Source organism: Schistocerca americana, chromosome X (assembly GCF_021461395.2).
Source record: "Schistocerca americana isolate TAMUIC-IGC-003095 chromosome X, iqSchAmer2.1, whole genome shotgun sequence".
In the NCBI taxonomy this organism is placed as follows: domain Eukaryota; kingdom Metazoa; phylum Arthropoda; class Insecta; order Orthoptera; family Acrididae; genus Schistocerca; species Schistocerca americana.
The window spans coordinates 112019748-112043546 of record NC_060130.1 but is presented as its reverse complement, the minus strand read 5'-3'; positions in this window follow the sequence as shown (position 1 = coordinate 112043546).

Here is a 23799-nt window from a genome sequence, read left to right as displayed (position 1 = left end):
TATTTTAGATCTAATAATGTTGATCAGCACTTAACAACATACATTTCATGAGGCTGCTCGCGGACCGCGGCAGAACAGCATTCCCGCTGACATCATTCGCGTTAGCCCGCGGCCAGGCCGCGACGCGTACGCACGAATGTAGGCCTGAGCTCGCTTGTTCGCTCATCTCAGCGGACATACTGCGTTTCTACACCTGTTAACTCCTAACTATGTGTGTACGTACAAACGAGAATTGCATCTTCTACTGGAATCCACTATTACGGAGTATTACTGTTATTAGTCCTACAATGATCAGAGGTCCGTAGGCCTCCTTATAGTTTGCTACGGCTGTACTGGGGTACAATAAAATTAAAATCATGACAAAATTATCAGTTGCATAAGGCACTACTTCTTGTATGAAATGAGCACTGTTAATCAGAAGAGATGAAATGCTATAAACAAGCCGCTATATTATTTATATCGAGTACTTATCTTAAATTTTGTTGTAGTACTGTTAATCAGTGACATTTCATAATAGCAGATTCCCCAAGAAGATGTAACTCTCGTTAGTACGTAGACGGCCAGCTGCGAGTTAACAGGTTTAGAAACGCTTTTTGTCTGCTGAGCTGAGCGAGCGAGTGATTTCAGACCTACCTTCGTGACGCCTGTCTTTCTTGTGGACCTCGGCGTTAGCCAACAGCAGCACGACCCCTCGGAATGGCCTACCTGATTGTTTCTAGTTACCTTGGGAATGAACGCTGAAGGCAAAACTCCCGATGCAGAACAAACTCGTACTGGATGTACAGGCCTCCTTTGATCTCGTGCGCCAGATGTGTAGAAGGTCTAGTTGTCGCACACCATTGCTTCACATAATGCAGAGTTTTAATAATTTGTGTTTTAAGACTCTCTTCAACAAATGGTGCTCCGCAGGTTAAAAATGTTGGAAATATACCAATTTTATGTATTGTAGATTGACTTCAGCTGCCGAATAACTTTTACTTTTATTGATTTATTTATTTCCGTACTAGTATCTGCTGCATACCAGCGTAAAAGGCTACTTTTTCATCTAATTTAATGTGCCTTAAGTGCTTGTTTCTTACTACATGTCAAAGACGTTACCCAGCAACAGCTTTTTGAACCAAAAGACCGACCTAAAAACAAAAAATTCGCCGAAAATTTCACCACTGTTCTCATAAACCTTTAGTGCTGAAATATATTTCTATACTTAGAAATTTCGTTAACTCAGGTAATACAATATAGAAAGAAATTATGCAAAGTATTGCACCCTTATAGGTACAAGCGAAAGACGTGAGTACAGGACAATGAAACAGGTAATGTATCCTAGTAAACGTAGGACTGGAAACGAATTTTAGCCCCTATCCGACGTATGCACGTGTGTAGCCATGCCAGTGTTATAGCACGATCAATACGTTCCAGGTACCAGTTTCCACAGTAAACAGCAAAGCATTGTGCATGTGTGGCGTTTATGGTTGTTTCCATGACCCTAACACATTTTCAAATGAAGAAGTGGCTAACATCCACTTCATATACGTGCTTGCTAATGGCACTGCACGGGAGGCAGCACAATTTTCGTATCCTCAGAGCCAGACAGAAAAGTTTCACTGGGTTCCATTAACACCTGCGTGAGACTCGTTCATTTAAACTTAACATGCAGTACGTAGGTACACCAATTACAGTGTTGATACCACGAATGGAGGAGCCTGTATTACAACAAGTGAACGAAATGCTGGTCACGGGAAGCAGATTGATTACTGCAGCAGAACGCGTTTCACTCTCCACTGTATGACTGGTGTTACGTGAGCGATAATTGTACCCATACACCTCCTAATATCGTGTCAGACCTCCTTTTGCCCTGCGTAGTGCAGCAACTCGACGTGACGTGGGGTCAACAAGTCTTTGGAAGTCCCCTGACAGAAATATTAAGCCATGCTGCCTCTACAGCCGTCCATAATAGCGAAAGTGTTGCCCGTGCAGGATTTTGTGCACGAACTGTCCTCTTGATTACGTTCCATAAATTTTCAATGGGATTCACGTCGAGTGACCTGGTTGACCAAATCTAATCAATAGTAAACAGTTGTGGTCTGGTGACATGATATCGTTGTTTGGGGACATCAGTACCGTGAATGGCTGCAAATGGTCCCCAAGAAGCCGAACATAAAATATATCCATTACTATTCAATGATAGGATTAGATGGAGCAGAGGACCCAGTCGATTCCACATTAACAGAGGCCACACCATTGCGGAACTACCTTAGGTTTGACAGTGCTTTGTTGACAACTTGGATCCATGGCTTCGTGGGGTCTACGCCACACTCGAGCCGAACCATCAGGTCTTACGAACTGACATCGGGACTCACCTTGCCAGACAAGGTTTTCCTAGTCCTTTAGGGGACAACCGATTTGTTCACGACCTCAGGAGAGGCGCTGCAGGCTATGTCGTGCTGTTAGCAGATGCACTCGCACTAGTCATCTGCAGGCATATCTCATTGACACCATATTTCGCCTCATTGTCCTAACGGATACGCTCCCGTCGTAGTCTGCTGTTAATTCCAGCAGTTTTTCTTGTCTGTTAGCACTGATAACTCTAAGCAAACGCCGCTGCTCTCGGTCGTTAAGTGAAGGCCGTCAGCCAATGCATTGTCCGTGGTGAGAGGTAATGCCTGAAATTTGGTATTCTCGGCACACTCTTGACATTGTCGATCTCGGAATACTGAATTCCATAACATTACCGAAAGGGAAGGTTACATGCTCCCAGCTCCAACTACCATTCCGCGTTCAAACTCTGTTAATTCCCATCGTGCGTCCATAATCACATCTGAAACCTTTTTTCACAAGAATCTACCGAGTACGAATGACAGGTTCACCAATGCACTGCCCTTCTATACCTTGTGTACGCGATACTACCGCCGCCATCTGCAAATGTGTATATCGCTACCCCGTGATTTTCGTCACCTCAGTGTATTATGCACAATGTGTGGAAGCCCTGGCCACACCTGATCATCCTGCCTGTTCTGCATTCTGCCAATGGATCCTTACTCAATGTTAGAACGATGTACACTTACTCGTGCACGTGTTATATACATACGAAGCATGCTACATCCGAAACGGTATTATGAACATCCACGACACAGACGTTTTGGCTTATGAGATCCCACGTGCTGCCACTGAGATCGAACATTTGCCGTTAACGTTTGGGTAATTGTCGCTGGTGATCGGTTGATGGTGCGGCATTGCCTGTATGACCGACTTTCTGGTCATGTGTGTTTCTTATCGTGAAAATATGCGTATGTGGTACATACATGTTGGTGAACCGGCACGCTTACATGTGGCTGTTCGGGAATACGAAACACGAATCTTCGACAAGTGTATTGGGTTCAAATTCAAATGGCTCTGAGCACTATGGGACTTAACATCTATGGTCATCAGTCCCCTAGAACTTAGAACTACTTAAACCTAACTAACCTAAGGAAATCACACAACACCCAGCCATCACGAGGCAGAGAAAATCTCTGACCCCGCCGGGAATCGAACCCGGGAACCCGGGCGTGGGAAGCGAGAACGCTACCGCACGACCACGAGATGCGGGCAAGTGTATTGGGCGTGGCTCGCTAGTATCATGGTCTCCCATATCACCCGACACGAACCTGTTGGATTTCTTTCTAGGGTAGAGATATTTGATAGCTTTGGTGTATTCCAGACCTGTTGTTAGTTTCGATGAACTCCAGGAATGCATTGTGGATAGCTGTCAATGCATTTTGAACACATCTGTGAGTTTTGAATATGTACCAACATTGATGACGAGACTTACTGAAGCCTCCCTTCAAACGAACGCTGGTGACATGGAACACTTGCTGTAATCCATTTATCCCCAAGTGTATATCTGCACTTCTGATCCTTGAGCACTCTGTTACAAGCTGAATATAAGGTGTTATAAGTACAGTGAAAACCGCTGGTATCAGTATTATTAAGATTATTTGCTTGTTTTACTGTCGTCTACTCGCGCCTTTCTTTGCACCTATAACAGTCAAACAGTCAAACATCATGTATAATCTATGAAACAACTAAAACAATATCATAGGATGTTAACTACGTTTCCATTGACAAGTGCATAATATCCCAAATAAATGTGTTGATTAAAAGTGTCATAAAATTAGATAATTATGCGACCATTATTTGCGACAGTCTCTGTCATGTGCTAAGAAACAAGTGTATAAGGAAAGTTACGTTATACGGAAAACGTAAACACGACAAATAGGTATTTTGAAAGAAATTTTGTCTTCTGTAATGCAGATGTCGCTGATAATGGACATGCGTCTGAACTAGATCGGTAATAAATAGATAAATATACACAAGTAATCACTATTCGACAGCTGGCATCAGTATACATACGAGGGCTAGTCGGAAAATAAGTTCCGATCTGTCATGAAATGGAAATAACTGTGAAAATCCGATGAAGCTTTGCAAATTTGTGTTGGGCAGTGTCTCTTGTATGCCCATCGATCGCATCATGTCGCTCTTTTCAATTCTCAGCTCACGTTGAGCGCGTAAGGATGCCTAGAAAATAGTGTCTCCCGCCAAGTATGAGGGCCTGGTGAGAGATTTCGCCTGATGTCATGCAGCCCACATTACATAACTGTCATACGGGTCCGTCTTTGTGACAATTCTCGGACGCATTCTGCAGAGGCAATGAAGATGCTCCTTCAGCGTTTACGGCGGGAGGTATTTGATCAGCCACAATACAGTCCCTAATTGGCTATCGCTGAATTTCATTTCTGCTCACATGAACTGCTGGCTATGAAGACAATATTTTTTCAGAGACAACGAACTGTAGATTAGCGTAGAGAATTGGCGGAAAGTACAGGCAGCTGCCTTCTATGACGAGGGTATTGGAAAGTTGGTACAACGCTGCGACAAATGTCTAAGTTGGAGCGTCAATTATGTAGAGAAGTGGCTGGAAAGTGCAGCTAACTGTTCCAAATAAAACATTTTTGATTTTCACAGTGGTTTCCATTTTGCAACCGATCGGAACTTGCTTTCTCAATAGCCCTCATATACACAAAATGACATAAACTGCCTGGCCAAAAAAGTGAAGCGCCCAGAAGGGGAGGAGAAAAGGAAATGACACCTTACAGATTGATGTGGTATGGGATGTAATTGCAGTCAAAACAAAACCCAGATAAATTTACAAAGAAACTGGCAGTTTGAACCCACTTTGCAATATGATGCTACACCCCGTCTGGCTTGGATGCATTCAGTAATGTGGTTGGGATGAGTGCCATAAAGTCGTTGTACTCTCTCCTGAGATAAGGTGGTCCACAGGAGTTGTAACTCGTCCTCTTTATTCCTCTTTATCGTGGACTCTGACACAAGGACAAGGTTGACATCCGAAATGGTCCCACACGTGTTCTGTCGGGGCCAGATCTTGGGACGTTGCTGGTCATGGGAGTAACTCATCACGGCACAGACCTATCGAAAATACACTTGCTGAGCGTTGAGCAGTAGAAAAATGGCACCGTGATACTGTCGCATAAGAGCTAACACATGAGCACCCAGGAGGTCCGTGACGTAGTGGCAGTGTCGTCGTAACTGCCGTCTGCTTCACGTCTGCTGTGCAGCGAGCTACGTTAATGTAAGTATTAACTGTATTTGTATTACTTTTCACTTCTTCTTCCGTGTGTTTTTGCTTTTAGGAAGCTTTGATTGTCGAGTGCTAGTAATAGTGTTCCATAGATTTCGTGTTTGTTTTGAATACAGTCGGAGAGAGTCCATTTAGTCAACCATAGTGCCAGTAGTGCTAGTGTTTGTTTTCAATACAATCCAGAGACAGGTAGTGCTATTTTCATTGTTTTCAACAAGAAGCGTCTAGCAGCCACAGTTTAGTCAACAATCAGCCGCCTTTAGTGAATTAGCAGTCTAGTTAAAAGTTGAGTAACCCTCTACAGTAAATTGATTTCTTAGGATGGATAGGATGTGTGACTGCTGTGTACGGACGCAGGAGGAGCTGGCCACTGTTCGCGAACAGCTGAACGTGTTGATGGCCGCTGTCAGCCGTCTTCAGGCTGCTGCCTCGGAGTGTAGCGGCACTGGGGAGTCTGGTGCGTCGCATGGTACACCCCACGTGTTACATGCTTCGCCCACTGTCCCTGCTGTCGAGACATCTTCGCGGGTACCGTGCGCGGTTGGGCCACCCTCTCCCCAAGGGGAGTGGCGTGTTCAGCGGCGTTCGCGGCGCACGAGGCGGAGAGTCAATGTGGAGGCTGGCCGTGTGGCATCGCCCGCTCTTCTTGTGAGTGGACATGTGGACGCTCCTTCAGCAAGATCCGAGCAGGCACACCGGGGGAGGGGTTTATTAGTTATTGGGAGCTCCAACGTTAGGCGGGTGATGGAGCCCCTTAGGGAAATAGCGGAAAGGTCGGGGAAGAAGGCCAGTGTTCACTCTGTCTGCGTGCCGGGGGGTCTCATCCGAGATGTGGAGGAGGCCCTGCCGGCGGCGATAGAGAGCACTGGGTGCACCCGACTTCAAATTGTTGCTCATGTCGGCACCAATGACTCTTGCCGTCTGGGTTCAGAGGTCATCCTCAGTTCGTACAGGCGGTTGGCGGAATTGGTGAAGGTGGAAAGCCTCGCTCGCGGGGTGGAATCTGAGCTAACTATTTGTAGTATCGTTCCCAGAACCGATTGCGGTTCTCTGGTTTGGAGCCGAGTAGAAGACTGAAACCAGAGGCTCAGACGATTCTGCAGAGATCTGGGGTACAAATTTCTCGACCTCTGCTATCGGGTGGAGAAATGTAGGGTCCCCCTGAATAGGTCAGGCGTGCACTACAAGCCGGAAGCGGCTACAAGGGTAGCGGAGTACGTGTGGAGTGCACATGTGGGTTTTTTAGGTTAGAGAATTCCCTCCCTAGGCCCGACAAGACGGCTCCTGAGACGTGGCAAGGTAGGAGTAGCCAAATGCAACAGGGAATAACAATATTAATATGCTAACAGTAAACTGCAGGAGCGTCTGTAGAAAGGTCCCAGAACTGCTCTCATTAATAAACGGTCACAATACCCATATAGTACTAGGGACAGAAAGCTGGCTGAAACAAGACGTAAACAGTAATGAAATCCTAAACTCAGATTGGAATGTATACCGCAGAGACAGGCTGGACAGTGAATGGGGAGGCGTGTTTATAGCGATAACAAGTGCAATAGCATCGAAGGAAATTGACGGAGATCCGAAATGTGAAATAAAGCAGACTCAGACATGGTAATTGGATGTCTCAATAGGCCCCCTAGCTCAGCAGCTGTTGTGGCTGAGCACCTGAAGGATAATTTGGAAAATATTTCGAGTAGATGTCCCCACCATGTTATAGTTCTGGGTGGAGATTTTAATTTGCCGGATATAGACTGGGAGACTCAAACGTTCATAACGGGTGGCAGGGACAAAGAATACAGTTACATTTTTTTAAGTGCCTTATCTGAAAACTACCTTGAGCAGTTAAACAGAGAACCGTCTCGTGGCGATAACATATTAGACCTTCTGGTGACAAACAGACCCCAACTATTTGAAACAGTTAACGCAGAACAGGGAATCAGCGATCATAAAGCGGTTTCTGCATCGATTATTTCAGCCGTAAATAGAAATATTAAAAAAGGTAAGAAGATTCTTCCGTTTAGCAAAAGTGACAAAAAGCAGATTACAGAGTACCTGACGGCCCAACACAAAAGTTTTGTCTCATGTACAGATAGTGTTGAGGATCAGTGGACAAAGTTCAAAACCATCGTACAACATGCGTTAGATGAGTATGTGCCAAGCAAGATCGTAAGAGATGGAAAAGAGCCACTGTGGTACAACAACCGAGTTAGAAATCTGCTGCAGAAGCAAAGGGAACTTCACAGCAAACATAAAAATAGCCAAAGCCTTGCAGACAAACAAAAATTACGCGAAGCGAAATGTAGTGTGAGGAGGGCTATGCGAGAGGCGTTCAATGAATTCGAAAGTAAAGTTCTATGTACTGACTTGGCAGAAAATCCTAAGAAATTTTGGTCTTATGTCAGAACGGTAGGTGGATCAAAACAAAATGTCCAGACACTCTGTGATCAAAATGGTACTGAAACAGAGGATGACAGACTAAAGACCGAAATACTAAATGACTTTTTCCACAGCTGTTTCACAGAGGAAGACAGCACTGTAGTTCCTTCTCTAGATTGTCACACAGATGACAAAGTAGTAGATATCGAAATAGACGACAGAGGGACAGAGAAACAATTAAAATCGCTCAACAGAGGGAAGGCCGCTGGACCTGATGGGATACCAGTTCGATTTTACACAGAGTACGCGAAGGAACTTGCCCCCTTCTTGCAGCGGTGTACCGTAGGTCTCTAGAAGAGCGTAGCGTTCCAAAGAATTGGAAAAGGTCACAGGTCATCCCCGTTTTCAAGAAGGGACGTCGAACAGATGTGCAGAACTATAGACCTATATCTCTAACGTCGATCAGTTGTAGAATTTTGGAACACGTATTATGTTCGAGTATAATGACTTTTCTGGAGACTAGAAATCTACTCTGTAGGCATCAGCATGGGTTTCGAAAAAGACGGTCGTGTGAAACCCAGCTCGCGCTATTCGTCCACGAGACTCAGAGGGCCATAGACACGGGTTCACAGGTAGATGACGTGTTTCTTGACTTCCGCAAGGCGTTCGATACAGTTCCCCACAGTCGTTTAACGAACAAAGTAAGGGCATGTGGACTATCAGACCAATTGTGTGATTGGATTGAAGAGTTCCTAGATAACAGAACGCAGCATGTCATTCTCAATGGAGAGAAGTCTTCCGAAGTAAGAGTGATTTCAAGTGTGCCGCAGGGGAGTGTCATAGGACCGTTGCTATTCACAATATACATAAATGACCTTGTGGATGACATCGGAAGTTCACTGAGGCTTTTTGCGGATGATGCTGTGGTGTATCGAGACGTTGTAACAATGGAAAATTGTACTGAAATGCAGGAGGATCTGCAGCGAATTGACGCATGGTGCGGGGAATGGCAATTGAATCTCTATGTAGACAAGTGTAATGTGCTGAGAATACATAGAATGATAGTTACCTTATCATTTAGCTACAAAATAGCAGGTCAGCAACTGGAAGCAGTTAATTCCATACATTATCTGGGAGTACGCATTAGGAGTGATTTAAAACGGAATGATCATATAAAATTGATCGTCGGTAAATCAGATGCCACACTGAGATTCTTTGGAAGAATCCTAAGGAAATGCAATCCGAAAACAAAGGAAATAGGTTACAGTACGCTTGTTCGCCCACTGCTTGAATACTGCTCAGCAGTGTGGGATCCGTACCAGAGAGGGTTGACAGAATAGATAGAGAAGATCCAACGGAGAGCAGCGCGCTTCGTTACAGGATCATTTAGTAATCGCAAAAGCGTTACGGAGATGATAGATAAACTCCAGTGGAAGACTCTGCAGTTAAGACGCTCAGTAGCTCGGTACGGGCTTTTGTTAAAGTTTCGAGAACATACCTTCACCGAAGAGTCAAGCAGTATATTGCTCCGTCCTACGTATATCTCGCGAAGAGACCATGAGGATAAAATCAGAGAGATTATAGCCCACACAGAAGCATACCGACAATCCTTCTTTCCACGAACAATACGAGACTGCAATAGAAGGAAGAACCGATAGAGGTACTCAAGGTACCCTCCGCCACACACCGTCAGGTGGCTTGCTGAGTATGGATGTAGATTTAGATGTAGACGTACCGTTGGGCCATCAGCGTACCCTCAGTTACTACCAGCCGGTAACTGAAATCATGTCCGATGACTCCCCACACAATAACGTCGGGAGTAACACACCTGTGTTCATTCAATACACTGGAAAAATGGGATCTCTCCTCAGGTTGCTGCCATACTCGCTGACGATGATCATCCTGGGTAGTGCAGATGCCATTCATCAGCAGTCCATGTGTCTTAGTCATGACATCACTACAAACGCAGTCGTTTGTGTTGTGGTGCTAACGGCAGCTTACGCATCGGACAGCAGTTCCCAATCTAGCTGCTGCTAATCTCTAACCCATGGTGTGGGATGACAGAACGTTTCGAGGGGTCCATTGCTTATTCTCGGATGGCAGGCGCCGATGCGATGGGGATACGATGTGCTTGGTGTACAATACGGCGGTCCTCCCTTCTAGTGGTCAGAGGTGGTCGACTGGAACCTCGCCAGCCAGTATGACTGCCCTCACGATTCCGTGTAGTGCAAAATTTGTCGCTGTCGCATTTGAATGCCCATCAGATCTGGATACTGAAAGATCTGACCAGGTGGCCAAATAGAAACCCACAATGAGATCCCTTTCAACCCGCCAGGTGCTGATAACACTGTCTCACACGAGAACGCGGCATGTCCGTGTCGTTCCCAGTGGTCACTCAACATTTGACGCTGTTCAGGCCCCTTATATTGGTATAACCTACCAGATCTGGTAACAAAGCTAAACACTGATATGGAAGCTGGGAGTTGGTACCCAAAATAATTACTCGTGGAGTCGACTGATTCAGTATACAATACATGGTCAAATTTATTAATCAAATCGCACAATAGTGACCTGAAATACAAATAGCATACTTAGAGCAACGTAAGGGCTGCAAGTTAATATTAGAATGACTAACAGGATAAGGCTACTAACAACTGAATTGCTGCAGAAAAATCTTATCCAAAAATAGTTTCCAACCTTTAATTTCCATAATATAGCTTCTGATAAGTAAGGACAACAAAATGTAAAGATAAGTATCTTTAACAACAACAAATTCAAATACAAAATTACTACTTTTATAAAACCACAAGCCGGCCGGAGTGGCCGTGCGGTTCTTGGCGCTACAGTCTGGAGCCGAGCGACCGCTACGGTCGCAGGTTCGATTCCTGCCTCGGGCATGGATGTGTGTGATGTCCTTAGGTTAGTTCGGTTTAATTAGTTCCAAGTTCTAGGCGACTGACGACCTCAGAAGTTAAGTCGCATAGTGCTCAGAGCCATTTGAACCATAAAACCATAATACAGTCATCTTGATTTATCCCCTTCATCGAACAAGCCTTAATTATGGAAACCACTGGTCTTTCGAAATTTTGGAAATTTGTGGTAAAGTCTTATGGAACCATACTGCTGAGGTCAGAGGTCCCTAGGCTTACATACTACTTAATGTAAGATAAACTAACTTACGCTAACGACAACACACACACCCATGCCAGAGGGAAGACTCGAACTTCCGATGGAGGGCGCCGCGCGGAACCGTGACAAGGCGCCTGAGACCGCTCGGCTACCCCGCGAGGCCCCACTGGTCTTTCAATCCAAGTTAAAACCGCGTAGGCGAACACACTTTACAGAAATACAGAAATCTGTAATGAATACAAAATGATGCTTCCCTTCTGTTGCAGCACACCAAAATCGCTGCCACTACCATGTCCAGTAATTCAGCAGCACAGAACTTGTATATAGCTTGTTTTCCTATAACAAAAGCAACATTACATGAAGCTCATTGACACAAACCGTGCCGTTATATACATAGGACTTAGATACTAGCTTCATTAACCTGCGACAGGTATATGTTACACACTGGAAACAACGACATTCCACCAGCCAAACAAATAATATGCAAGCGCCCGTACTGAGGTCAATAGCGTCAGACTACTACCAAAACAATTATGGAAACACCAATCTGTTTTTTTTCTTTTTTGTAGCTTTTAAAGATGCCTTTAGCTTCCTGTTAAAGCACCACTGACTTATTGCAAAGGACTGACCACTAATGAATTTAGCAATTTGTGTCTGAACCACAAATAGTACTCGGCATTTCACAAGAGGTAGGCCATGACAACAGCAGTGAACAGTTCCAAGAGTAAAATCTCAGCAGAAGCACATATAATCGTATCTTAATATACGCTAATGATGGTAGCTGAAGAAATAAATTAAAATTTGCGCCACAGCCAGGACTCGAACCGGGGTTTCATTGCTTATTAAGAAGATGTGCTGACAATTACACCTACACACCACGATGGTCAACATTGCTGCACAGACTATCCAAATCCAGTGCCCTCCCCAACACAAACTTCAATTCATGTCTTCAGCTTATTTTCCCCATAAATTATCATTACTGCTGGGGCTCTCCGGCACTGGAATAGCACCCCAGCGTTGGATCTAATGGGGAAGTGGTCTTCTAGATCTTATAATTAAATTTTCCCAGAGACATTTAAATCTCATCTTTATCTACAATGATGGCATTAAATTTTCCCCGAGACATTTAAGTTTCATCTTTATCTACGATAATGGTGGCACAAATTTCAATTCAGTTCTTCAGCTTCCATCATTATCGTAGATAAACACGAGACTTAAATGTCTCGGAGAAAATGTAGATATTAGCTCTGTAAGATCACCTGAGGTACAGGACGTCCCCATTACGTCCAATGCTGGGGTGCTATTCTAATGCCAGAGAGCCCCGACAATAGTGACAATTTAGATGGAAAATAAGCTGAAGATATGAACTGAGGTTTGTGTTGAGGAGGGCACTGGACATCTGTAGTCCGTGCAACAATCTAGGCGATAGTGCTCCGGTGGTGCGGTTCAGGATGGTTCAAATGGCTCTGAGCACTATGGGACTTAACTGCTAACTTAGAACTTAGAACTACTTAAGCCTAACTAGCCTACGGACATCACACACATCCATGCCGAGGCAGTATTCGAACTTGTGACCGTTGCAGTCGAGCGGTTCCAGACTGTAGCGCCTAGAACCGCTCGGCCACTTCGGCCGGCAATGGTGCGGTAGCTCAGCGTGTTCGATGAGAGGGCCGATTGTCCTCTGTAATTAAAAAACTGAGTAAAGGAATCAAAGGTCAACTTGAACGGATGTCATGTGACTCCACCCAGACCAAACGAGGGAACAATACCAAAGAAATTTTTTAAAAAAGTGGTGTAATGGTCAGCATATTTGCCTCGTAAACAAGGAGACCGTGGTTCGAGTCCCGGCCGTGAAACAAACTTTAATTCATTTCTTCAGCTTCCATCATTATCGAAGATAAAGATAAGACTTAAATGTGTTGTGGAAAATTTAAGTATAAAATCGTGGCTTAATTCATACGTCAGCTTCGTACGTACTTACATCGCCACAAAATGCAACGTTTTCCAATCAGTCGCTGATACTTCTGCAATAACACTGTTTGAGCAGGGCTCGAAATACACCACTTGTTCTCGGTCGATGCCCTCGGCCAAACAGCCGCGCCGTGCCCACCACACTTCAAGCTTGTCCTACTCCAGTCGATAATCACCTCTCTCGCCGCCGAGTGCCGCGTCAAAAAGCCTTCCAAAGCTTGCCAGACCGAAGCCAGATCAATATGCGTGATGCAGCTATCGATAAGTTCCGACGAGGCACAGCACCAATCCAATCGGGTGGTGCTGTGGCCTTCTCCACCAGACATCACGGCGCCTAGAGTATCAGCAACCAAACTGACAGCCTGCAGCTGCGGTTGCCCGCCTCGCAGGCACACCGAAGCACTACGCAACCGACAGGAAATATTGATGAACGGCCACAGCAACAACAACAACAACACAGCGAAGATACCGGCGGCCACCAAGGGCCACTACCGGCCTACATAAACACAAGGAAGAGGTTTACTGCGGATCCCGAAACTATTTTCACACGTCAAACCATGTGATGGAAAATAGGTCCTAGGTACTCATCCGCCGAAGCGCTATAAAGGACGGCGTTCGGCCAGACATCGGCAATTCATCGACCGCCAGCAGACTTAGATAGTTGCTGCCCCGGCAGCGCGGCTCGGCTCTTCTCGCTGATCTGTGGATTAGGCTCGGTATATCGGAGAAGTCTCTGGCGGAGACTAGTAGGAAGTTATTTGAGTTGTTTTCTATATTATTTTTGTATGTAGTTGTGATTCGAGGACGGATCACAGCTTTGTGTTGATGTTATAATTGGAGAATTTGTTTTGGTTAATTGAATAGTCCAATAAATTGTTTTCGGACTTTGATCGTTAGTTTCTTCTGCTTACCCAGACATATCAGGTGGCCTTTCTACCTGTCACAGAGAACTGCAGTTCCAATCATTTGCATACCCACCGATGGTGTGCACGTGTACGAAGTTATACTATCATTCGACGGTATGTTCGGGGTGGTTCATTATTTTTTGCCGGACTGTGTACTGTGAGGCAGTGTGTGTTGCAGGGAGTGTCGGTGATGGCACGGCTGTCGCCGCGGCGCGGGCTGGTCCTGCTGGCGGCGGCCTCCCTGGCCGTCCTGGTGTGTCTGCAGCAGAGGGAGCTGCCCTGGAGGCCCGCCGACGCCCCCGACGCCGCCCACGCGCCGCCGCCGCGGCCGGTCAGTGCCACACAACTAACTGCAAAATACACAATCTAAGTTGCACCTTTTATCTCTCTCTCTCTCTTGTGTGTGTGTGTGTGTGTGTGTGTGTGTGTGTGTGTGTGTGTCTGGGCTGATATGTGGGCTGGTGGGTGGGTGTGGATGGGGCGTGGTCTGTCAGCGCATACAAGTTGCCGCCCTTCAGTCATATGAGAGTAAAAAGTTTAGAACATATTATAAAATTGGACACGGCGGGGTTGGCAAAATGTATGTTTGACATGGCTTCAGTTGTATAAATTAAAATATAAAAGGCGGGCCGACTTGGAGCAGGAGAGGCACCACAGGACATTTTCATTTCCACTGTCTATACTTTTACAAATAAATTCATAAAACTTTGTCAGCATGACCAGGAAGGATTCAGAATTCACACTCACAGCAGTTCAAGTTCGAAAACATAACGAACTAATTCTTTTTACACGTGAAATTTCATCATTTTTTTCACTTACTAATGGCAGCATTTGTTGCTATAGGCACACTTTTTTTCATAAGTATGAGAGATGTTTCGATGAATTTTGCACAGCATACAAACCATACTTAAACGTGTACGAAACTCTAGAATTTTACAAATCTATTAAAAACTGTGGTAAAAATTGAGGTAATTAACTATAAAATTTGTGTTTTTCTAAACATGAAGATTAAAATACAACAGATCATTCGTTTTTTCATAAATTGAATAAATTCTAGCGTTTCATACACCTGTAAGTATATGTATGCTGTGCAAAATTCAGCAAACAATCTTTCTAACTTATGAAGAAAAGTGTACCTATAGCAAGAAATGCAGCCATTGGTAAATGAAAAATGATGAAACTTCACACGTAAAAAAAAAAAAACAAAAAAAAATTCTTTGTTGTGTTTTCGAACTTCCATTGCAATGAGTGTGAATCCTGAATTTTTTCCTGGTGATGCTGGCAAAGTTTTATGAATTTATTTGTAAAAGTATAGACACTGGAAATCAAAATGTACTGAGATGCCTCTCCTGCTCCAGGTCGGCCTGTTTGACGTCCTATCCCAGTTAAGTAAAAGATTGACACAGATGAAATTGCAAATGAATGTAACACAACAGACAAAACGCAGAAGGATAGTTGAGTAAGTTAAAAGAAATCTAAAAAACTGATTAAGATAGAGACATACGTGAGTGAAGTGATGAGTGGGCTTAGACAGCCAGGAAGAGGGGCATTGTGGGGATATAGCAGTTGAGATGGGCGTTACAAGGTGTTTATGCGGGCAGGTGTTTGGAGGAGGAATACAGGAGAGTGAAGACGGATGCCGTTCTGGACCGAGCTTCAGTATATGGATGCAAGGGAGTAGAGAGGAAGGGAGCCCTGACGGAGGAAGGTGGGGGAGTTCTGTTGAGATCTGGTAGGACGGGTATATACCAGGACGGATTTCATGGTCGGGTACGGGAAGGCGATTACAGTTTCGTTGGGAGGGGATGTGGAGCGTGTGGGGTGTAGCGTTGGGGGAATTTGGCGGCAGAGTCGTGAAGCTTTCCGTCATCACGATGAATCAGTTTCGTATGGAGTAAGTTCGACTATAATATCGAATGGATGAAAAGTCTTCTGTGCCCGGTTAAAGTGATTTATTTACGTAGGAAATACACTGTGGCGGAAAAAAATTAGTACACCAGGAAAGATTACGTCGATTTTGATCCGATGACGGCATTTGCCACCTGGGAGGTAGATGTACTGATAACGGTTTCAACGTCTCCACCAACAGCGTAGTGGCATAGCTACCAGAGCACTATCTGGATTTACCGTTTAATAGGGAATGTTCACAGCCAGAAGGCTCAGTGTTGCGAAAACGTGTGAAACACGCAGGCAATCGTGTCACAAAGATGCACTCATTCCTGTAGCGAAATGAGCGAGTTTGAAAGTGGTCAAATTGTGGCTTCTGATTGGCGGAATGGTCCTTTCGGAGAACTATCACACAAGTTGGACGTGCTGCTCCAGTTGCGCAATGATGCTGGTGTCAGTGGTCTTGTGAACATTCTCACACCCATAGATGAGGTCCTGGATGGCCAAGCAGCCCAGACGCTCGCCATGATCGTCGTATAGTAGGTGCAGCCCTGGTAGACGGTACACCTACCACAGCACAGATAAGAGGGCTTGTGAGCTCGTACTTGTCAACATGAACTGTTACGAAATGACTATTAGTAGTGGGACTACCAGCACGCACACGTCTAGCCCATCTTCCACACACGCCGCTGCATCGACGTACATGGCTCGACTGGTGACGTCTGAGAGTCATTTGGAAGAGGGAATGACGTGCTGCAGCCTTCAGTGATGAAAGCAGATTCCGCCTGCACACAAGTTATGGTCGTTTGCATCTACAACGTAGATCTGGTGAGTGCTGTATTGTAGAGCGCATTCGTCCATGACACACTGGTACCACCTCATGTTTTATGGTTTAGGTAGCGATAATCTACAACTCTCGTTCATCTTTGGTGTTTCTGGAGTGGACCCTAAACAGAGCTCGATACGTGCAGAATGTTGTTAGACCCATTCTTTTGCCTTTCTTGCAATAGGAACGTGATGTGTTGTTCCATCACGATAACGCTTGCCCACACACTGCGCGTGAAGCTCGTCTTACTCTGCAAGACGCGCAGCAACTTCCCTGGCCAGCCCGATCTCTGTACTTATCTCCATTCGAGCATGTGTGGGATACGAGGGGGCGAGAAGTGACTCGTGCGACTCGCCAACCAACAACTCCTACAGAACTACGCAGGCCTGGCATAACGTATCCCAGGACAGTATTCGCCATATGTACGAACGACTAGCTGCCAGAGTCAGCACCTGCATTGCCGCCCGTGGAGGCTGCACCACATACTAATATAAGTGTTTCAGCATAGGTCGATATCTAGCACCTCAGTGGGGTTGTGGTTTTGGGGGAGGAGACTAAACAGCGAGGTCATCGGTCTCGGGAAGGATGGGGAAGGAAGTAGGCCGTGCCCTTTTCAAAGGAACCGTCCCGGCACTTGCCTGAAGCGCTTCAGAGAAATCACGGAAAACCTAACTCAGTATGGCCGGACGCGGGATTTGACCGTCGTCCTCCCGAATGCGAGTACAGTGTGCTAACTACTGCGCCACTTCGCTCTGTCCTAGCACCTCAGTAGCAATTGTGATATTGATCTATAAATGTCATTACTTTCTGAACTCCGTATGCACTGTTGCAACAGCAGATATTGAGTGAACTGGAAATCTTTAGAAGGGTTTCTTTTTTTGACGGTGCGAATTAAATGGTTCAAATGGCTCTGAGCACTATGGGACTTAACAGCTGTGGTCATCAGTCCCCTAGAACTTAGAACTACTTAAACCTAACTAACCTAAGGACATCACACACATCCATGCCCGAGGCAGGAGTGTGAATTAAAAGGAGCGAATTTTGCAACATTGTGGAAAAAGAATGGTATCCGAGACTTTCAATAGAACTAATAAATAGTTTGTATTAGCACTCAGAAATTACAATAAAAACTCCACTCTTGTCCGATGACAAACCAATTATTCAGAAAACATAAACTGATCTCCTTTTCTCAATGCATCGCCTAAATCAAGTATGTGAGGAATGTCATCTAAAAATTTCGGTAAAAAATCTAAAGTAATTACCTTCAAAGAAAAATTTCTAGCCGCTCCGTAATATTACTGCACGAACAGTCAGTAAAACAGGTCTTACATTTTCTCTTGTAAAGCTGTGATATTAGCTATTAATATGAAATCTATGTCAATAATAAATTAACTAAATTTCAAATTATATGTGGTACATTACACACAACACTGGTTGACAAGACAAGGAAGGATAAAAAGTTAAAATTTTACAAAGTAATTGCTACCTAATATATGGAATAGAATTTTTAACTAACTAAGAGAAGCAAAAGAAAAATACAGTCGGCTGCAATAAATGTTCTAGAGAAAGTTAAAGGCTTTAACCTCACAGGTGAGGTACAAAACAATATTGTAATAGAACTTAATATTTACTGTATAAGTGAAAAAATAGAGGAAGGATGCATAAAAACGGAAACAACATATCAACAGAATGTGAGGAGACAACTCAGCGAAACCAGTAATCAGTTATCGGCCAGTAAGAAAAAGGGATGTATGATGTTCGAAGAACAGTTGGCTTCAGCAAAACCAGAACGGACTATAAATCTACTCGATGACGCTAGGATGAAGAGTAGAAGAAATGTCGTACATGAGTGTGTGATCAAAAGTAACTATTGCGAGTCAATATATTTTAATTTATTATGACATTTTGGCTACTGAAATCATGAGATATGTTATTGAAATTAAAGTAACAATAGCATGAGAGGTGTTACGTATACATTGCAATTCGACAAATGTAAAAATTATAAAATTCACCCACCACACAAATGTTCTAGAGACACACTCCGCCCACATTCTGATAAGGAGGCTTCTTCTACCCAGTGGCTCGTGACGACACTGTTAGAGTGCCATCATAATGACGACATGTCATTAATTATTTAATATACTGTTACTTAAGGCTGAAACCATTTCTCTGTGACTGAGTCATTCATAAGAAAAAAACACGTCCCTCACACAATGACGGTTCTATCTGCATTAAAATGATATTTCTAAGATATTAAATGAACTAGATTGCATAAAGAAGATACTGCTAGTCGCATAACAAAACATCCCGTTATACTGATAACTGAATGGGATTTTAGTCACGTATGCCGCATGACTGACTTTGTTTTACTGAATAGTTGGATTCTGTCTTGGCACGGTGTACGGAAATTAATTCATGTCCCCTGTTAATAACGTCGGCATATTATCGCGAGAGGTACCGTAACTGTAAAAATTTCTAAAATATTTATTAGAACAGTCTCAGTTGCAATTAGTTACACTTGATAACTACACTCGTGCTCATAAATTAAGGAAAATTGCAGAATGTGGTGCCACACAACGTGGTACTACACAAAACTGGCGCTAATTGCACAGGCACATAGGGAACACACACGACACAGATCTGTAAGTTCACGGTATTGGTGATCAGTTTAGAAAACCAACCCGAAACACATGTGCTACAAAACGCCACTGTTTCCTGCGCATGTACCCCGACATAAATGTGGGATATGATGACCATGCACACGTGCACAGGCCGCACAAAGGGTTGGCATACTCTTGATCAGGTGGTCGAGCATCTGCTGAGGTATAGCCTCCCATTCTTGCACCAGTGCCTGTCGGAGGCCCTGAAGTGTCGTAGGGGTGTGAAGACGTTCAGCGATACGTCGACCGAGAGCATCCCAGACGTGCTCGATGGGTTTTAGGTCTGGAGAACAGGCAGGCCACTCCATTCGCCTGATATCTTCTGTTTCAAGGTACTCCTCCACTATGGCAGCTCGGTGGGGCCGTGCGTTATTATACATCAGGAGGAAGGTGAGACCCACTGCACCCCTTAAAAGGCGGACATACTGGTGCAAAATGACGTCCCGATACACCTGACCTGTTTCAGTTCCTATGTCAAAGAAATGCAGGGGTGTACGTGCACCAATCATAATGCCACCCCACACCATCAATCCACGACCTGCTTTCAAGGACATTAAGGGGTAGGTATCTGGTTCCTGGTTCACGCCAGATGAAAACCCGGCGAGAATCACTGTTCAGACTATACCTGGATTCGTCCGTGAACGTAACCTGGGACCACTGTTCCAATGACCATGTACTGTGTTCTTGACACCAGGCTTTACGGGCTCTCCTGTGACCAGGGGTCAGTGGAATGCACCTTGCAGGTCTCCAGTGGCTGCGGTAAGAACCCGAGCAATGCTACCTGCAGTACTCCGTGGCCGTCTGCGGGCACTGATGGTGAGATATCAGTCTTCTTGTGGTGTTGTACACTGTGGACGTCCCGTACTGTAGCGCCTGAACACGTTTCCTGTCTGCTGGAATCGTTGCCATAATCGTGAGATCACACTTTGTGGCCCCATGCTACGACCTGCTGTGTTTGACCAGCCTCCAGTCGCCCTAGTATTCTAACCCTCACAACGTCATGAATATGTGTTCTTTGAGCCAATCACCATTAGCACGTCTGAAAACGCCTGCACACTTACTCGCTGCACCGTACTCTGACACGCACCTGTGCGTATGTGGACTGCTGCCAGCGCCACCGTGCGACGACCGCAGGTCAAATGCACCGCATGGTCATACCCCGAGGTGATTTAAACCCGCAAACCGCCCACCAGAGCGTTGTTTCACCATGCATCAGCTTTATCCTTAATTTATGAACATGAGTGTAGTTTAGATCACATTTAATAATTATCTTCAGAGATAAATATAAAATAAAATGGAATGTTAATAAATAACTGTTTCAGTAAATACCTGATTAATCATGAGTTTTGAGAAGTCAGAATGCTTTAAACAGAACATAATTACAAGCTGTAAAAAGGAACTGTGGCATCTAGCATTTTACTAAACCCACTTTGCATCATGCAGACATATGAGTCACGGAAGGTGGATAAGGGAGGGAAGAAGGTGGGAGGGGGAAGGGAAAAGCACTGAGAGTGTATGGTATTAAAATGTAGCAAAGATATTTTCTCACTAATACAATACAATTAATTTAAAATTAAGAATAAGTTAAGTTAATGCGTCCAACATTGACGTATGAGACATCCTGTCGACATTCATAATTAAATTAAAGCATTGATCTATAAAGAGTTAATGTTTAAATTAATCCATATGAATTAAAGTGTGACATTTTGTGGGGAACCATCTGTCTGAACCGAAGTATTATCACCTGCTGTTTCGACTGAGTTGCTCAATTTCTTGAAAAGCTTGATTATAAAAAGTGTCTAAAACTAAGAGGTGCAGTGCTTTCATATCATTTTTTCTGGAATTAGTTCAGAAGAGCCATCCTTCACAAAGGTATTATCTCAGAGCGAACAGAAAATGGGTTTGGTACTCAATAAATATTGCCAACAATAGGCATGATTCCTAAACAGGAAATCAAAAGCCAAAACCTGAATAACATGTGGAATACTGATTGAATAAATTTCTGCAAAATAATTTTCTTTAAAAGCTAAGCGAGTCCAAACGATACTCTATAGTACGCTACGTTTACTTCATGATAGGCGTATAATAGGTGAAAATTTTTGTTAGAAAATCAAAAAGCTTGTAGTCAGAAGCAATTAATTACATATTGATCACGTGCTTGCTATGAGACATTCAGTGTTAATAGCGGTGAAGTAATGAGAATTACCATGGAATCTTGTGTTATGTCATTCTATGAAGTTTGTCCCAAATATCATTGATTCAAGACCTGGATTAACTTTTCGGAAGAGAACTGAATAACTCATGTTAATTGGTAGTCTCTATGTGTATCTCTCCTGAAATGGACGAATCGCCTTCCAGAAAGTTAGGTTGAAAAAGGAAAGTAGACAACTGCATTTCGCTTTGAAACCCATTTAATTTTTATTACTAATTTCTATTATCACGAAGACTTCTATTTCTGATGGCCTGCAATGACTAAAAATGAGTCGTCTGCGTAGTTGCTCGTCGCTTTAGATACCCTTACTTTATCTGACCAGCCACTGTCGCAAATTTCCAATTAATATAGGACGTTCGGAATTGGATCCGAATAAACATAATACTGTGAAGTTTTTATGAAGATACGTACTCTCCGCTTGTAATATCTGGATCTGAACAATAAATAATCGTTTTCTAGGCAACAGGTTATAGAATTCTATCTGTCGACTGTAGAAATAGAGGTCCTACAGCCAATGGAGTTGGTTGGCTATCCATACGTATATTATAATGTTGCTTCTTCCGTCTTTGTGATTTCACTGCTATGAGCATCACCCTAACCGTGGAAAACATCTTCCATCAGTACTAGCCTCATAATCTCAGCATTTCTAACGTCAAGAAGGTGGTCATCCTGTCAGTTCGCGGATTTCAGCTGGTGCCAGTACTTGGTGATAAGCTTCAATTCTCTGTTGATGATCTTTGTAAACATGTTGGGGACAGCAGCGATCGCAGTGAACTAGTAATAAAATATTATATAGAACAGTCTTGATCGCATAAAAACACTTTTATTCATAGGTCACGTAACTAATCAGGAAGTATTGAATAGAGTAGGGGAGAAGAGGAGTTTAGCCGGCCGAAGTGGCCGTGTGGTTAAAGGCGCTGCAGTCTGGAACCGCAAGACCGCTACGGTCGCAGGTTCGAATCCTGCCTCGGGCATGGATGTTTGTGATGTCCTTAGGTTAGTTAGGTTTAACTAGTTCTAAGTTCTCGGGGACTAATGACCTCAGCAGTTGAGTCCCATAGTGCTCAGAGCCATTTGAACCATTTGAAGAGGAGTTTGTGGCACAACTTGACAAGAAGAAGGGACCGGTTGGTAGGACATGTTCTAAGGCGTCAAGGGATCACCAATTTAGTATTGGAGGGCAGCGTGGAGGGTAAAAATCGTAGAGGGAGACCAAGAGATGAATACACTAAACAGATTCAGAAGGATGTAGGTTGCAGTAGGTACTGGGAGATGAAGAAGCTTGCACAGGATAGAGTAGCATGGAGAGCTGCATCAAACCTATCTCAGGACTGAAGACCACAACAACAACAACAACAAGACAACAATATCGACCCGATATGGATCATCTTCGACAACAGTGGGTGGTATTCACAGTTCTTGCTCCCTGCCATCGTCTCCACATGTCATCACCCATGAATAAAAGTGTTTTTATGCGATCAAGACTGGTCTATATAATATTTTATTTCTATTCTCTATACCTGATGGTGTCAGATAAATATAAGCATGAGAGCTTCTGTGCAGTTTCGAAAGGTAGGATACGAGGTATTGGCGGAACTGAATCTGTAAGGACGCGTCGTGAGTCGTGTTTGGGTAGCTCTGTTGGTAGAGCACTTTCCCGGGAAAGGCAGACGTCCCGAGTTCGAGTCTCTCTCTGACACACAGTTTTGAGCTGCCAGGAAGTTTCATATCAGCGCACACTCCGCTGCAGAGTGAGAATTTCATTCTGGAAATATATGCCTCCGTAATACAATTCGGAGAAGAAATAAAAACTTTGAGGTTTGCCGATGACATTGTAATTCTGCCAGAGACAGCAAAGGACTTGGAAGAGCAGTTGAACGGAATGGACAGTGCCTTGAAAGAAGGATATAAGATGAACATCAACAAAAGTAAAACGAGGATCATGGAATGTAGTCGAATTAAGTCGGGTGATGCTGAGGGAATTAGATTAGGAAATGAGACGCTTAAAGTAGTAAAGGAGTTTTGCTATTTGGTGAGCAAAATAACTGATGATGGTCGAAGTAGAGAGGATATAATATACAGACTGGCAATGGCAAGGAATGCGTTTCTGAAGAAGAGGAATTTGTTAACATCGAGTATAGATTTAGGTGTCAGGAAGTCGTTTCTGAAAGTATTTATATGGAGTGTAGCCATGT